Raw genomic sequence first — 3,503 nt, forward strand, 5'->3', positions numbered from 1 at the left:
CAATATAAAACTCTCTCGCAGTCGGCTATAAAACCCAGTGCTGAGCTTCCAGGACCGGTTTCACCTGATCAGATCTGTTCGTTTTATTGCCTGGAAGTGATCCATCAGGTGGGTTTCAGAATTTTATGCATTTTTGCAGAAATATCGCCCGCCAGAGGTTTCTGGCTAAATCCAGGCGGGAGAGCGGGTGCTGGACGCATGACCGCGGTTCCATCTCACTGGATCTCTTCCTTTTATTCCCCTGCAGCAGCACAAGCAGCCCCGTGTGGGAAATCAGCCGTTTCACCCGCCGGAGCTCGCCTRACGACATTTGATCTCTTATACAGTATCTCCGCGTGGGAAACGTCGCATGAACTTGCAACCACCTCCAGTTATAGCGGAGATCCAGAGCTTTAAAATGAGCCATCTCCCGCCCGGATCCGACGTTCAGAGCCGGAGCTGTAGAGGCTCTGGAGTAAACTGAGTACTATTTCGCCCGCCAAAGCGCCTTTTTTTTGCCGGTCGTTGGTTAATAGCTCGGCGGGGAAACGTCCCAGGAACTTGCAACCACCTCCAGTTTGTAGAGGAGGACCGTAGCTTTCCAAAGTCATCTCACTTTCCCGGATCCGATGCTCAGAGCCCGCGGGAGAAGCAAACGAAGGTTGAAATTTTCTCTCGAAAACGCGCGTAAAATGCACTAAGTCGTGCGTAATTTGCTTATAGCTCCGCGGTGCAACGTCAAAGAGACTCCATTCAAGTATCAGCTTGTAGGGCAGAACCAGAGTTTTAAAACCCGATCAACCACTCCGGGATCAGATGCTCCTAGCCTGGGGAGGGGGGCTAAAACCACMCCCGGCGGAGGTCCGACGGTGCGTAACTTTGGAGGTTTTTACAGCAGCTGCTTCCTGCGCTGTTTTAGCATGTGTATACAATACAGTATTGTCTGAATACAGCTGAACTTTGACACTTGAACATACTTCAGGTAAGTCATTAACATAGAGACAAAAGAACTGATCCTAATATAGAGCCTATGTGTACAACTGACTAAATGTGAAATAAATAATACAGAATTACTGTTAAAAGTAAAAGTAAGAGTTTTACATGCTGTTGTTGAGTGAGTAGCTGCCGTCTTGAATTCTCAACTCCCACTTTCTCCAAGTAGTAGTGGGATGCTATCAATTCAAGGGTAAAATACTTGACATGCTTGATAAATTTATAGGCTAAATTTAGAAGCACTAAAGGAGGTCTATAAATGTTACTGATCAACGTTAATGTTAACAGCAGATGGTGAAAGCAGTCACACATTTTGTTCCTTTGTGTGTCACTTTTCCACTAGGTGACATATTGACAATATATGAACACAAATACAGCTGTGGAATGTCAATGATAAGTCTGAAGAGAGCAACATGGCAACATGTGACTCATGTTGTTTGTTGAAGAATGTTCATGGGTTGACTGGRTTATTTTAGTGCTTTAGAATTAGCTTTTGCTAAAACTTTCAGTGAATTAGAGCTTTAGAATTAGGGCACTTAAATATTTCAGTTAGTGTTTTAGGGCTAGTGGAACTAATTTTTAGATTAGTGCTGCCCACCACTGAAAGCTATTTAATCCTGTAAAGTAGTAGTATAGTAGTTGTAGTAGTGCAACCTTATATTGGCCTTGGGAAACAAAATGAGCAAAAAGTAAACAACAGTAAATGTATATAGCAGTGTAAATCTAGAGCAAAAGTGATTTTTATTACAGACTAAAGGTTTGCGGTGGACCAGTTGTGTCTTTTGTCTCATTGGCCATGGCAGTAGCCATTGCGACTTTTCTTGACCTCACGTAAATATAGTTTTACTGAAACTTGTCAAAAATCTTTTTTTTTTTTGTTCCTGTTACTTGACATGTTGCTTTACTTTTGGTCTCTGCTGGAAGGTGTTTTTGCCTCTGCATTGACCTTCAACATTTTTCTATCCAGTGTTCATGTTTATAGTAACTCCTACACGGACGAGGTTCAGTTAAAGGCCATCAAGTACAAGATTAGCTCTATTATTGTAAGTGGAGCATCAAAAATGCTTTCTAAATCATAGAAATGGTTAACAACGAAAAAAGACGTGTCAGAGGTGTTGAAATATGGGTTTTTAGATAATGGGTTTGAGAAGCAGCTTGAAGCTGCACTGTTGGTCGAGTTCTTACATGGTTTGGCCATTTTCTGACACTTGTTTGGCATTTCTTTAAAGATTTGCTATCCCTCCCACAGACACAGAAAGATAGCGAGTGAGACAGAGAAATGATGGTGTGTGGCTAAAAAGCACACACACACTCCCTTCTAGCTCAGTCTGCCACAGTGCCCACTATCTCCACAGCCATTCTGTGTCACACTGTCTTGCCGTCTCCCTCTGCCATTCTTTTGTTCTGTGTTGAAGGAAGCGCAGGCCTGAAGCATCAAAGTCTGACTGACTTGAAAGCTCTGACCGTGTGCGTGCACCAGCGTGGTCACACCGTAGAAATAATAAGGGCTTTACACATAAACACACATGCACAAGCGACACGAGTGTGTAATTGAGACAGTTCAGCTGGCTTTGTAGGCAGCATCTGTTCTGAGCCCCGTCATCCTCCCTTTGTACYCCACCCTCTGTGACAGGTGGAGGGGATTCAGACTCACAAGCTGAGAAGACACACACACTAAAGTCAGTGACACATGGTTAGTTTTTTTTTTTGCACCTACACACACACACACACTCATAAACACACCTGCTGTGAGGGCCGTGCAGCAGTGGCCCTGTGGTGCCGGGCAGGCTGAGCGGCACGTTGCGTGTTTACACCACCTGCTCTGTGGCCAAACACACGATGAGGGATTAAAGCTGACAGCACAAAGATGAACAGCAACACATAGACAGATGTACATAAACCCCTTCGACTACCGAGTCTTTCTTCTACACACTAAATGAAACTCCAAACAGATCCATCTATCAGCCGCTCACACCTACAGGAGCAGAGCAGTATGTAACCCAGCATTCTGTTCTGTCAGACTCATAACGCAGACATGCTCGACTGAAGCAACCTTTTGACGGACTAATTTCTTTAGGCCATTTCAGGCTAGAGCTGATCCCACCTGCACTGCATGCAGCTTTTAGACCAGAAGTGACAAAACTTTTTTTTGTTTTCTGAGACACAAAATAAAACTTGCAGACTTGTGATTTTGACCACTGCTGGAGTAAACAAGCACCATTAATTAGATGTACATATGCTAAAGAAAACATGACTAAAACGTCTGGAAAGAATAGCTACATATTGGGGATTAAGCAGGGTGGGGGCGCACAATAAACACAGCTTGGTTATAGACGAACTCATGTTAAACCGCAAATTTAACATCTGACGTATTTTCAGTCACTTCAACTGTTTCTGTATGTAAACAAATGAACATGTTAATTTGCATATATATATACAGTGGGGAAAATAAGTATTTAGTCAGTCACCAATTGTGCAGGTTCTCCCACTTAAAAAGATGAGAGAGGCCTGTAATTGACAACATAGGTAGT

Source organism: Austrofundulus limnaeus, unplaced genomic scaffold, assembly GCF_001266775.1.
Source record: "Austrofundulus limnaeus strain Quisiro unplaced genomic scaffold, Austrofundulus_limnaeus-1.0 Scaffold165, whole genome shotgun sequence".
NCBI lineage: Eukaryota > Metazoa > Chordata > Actinopteri > Cyprinodontiformes > Rivulidae > Austrofundulus > Austrofundulus limnaeus.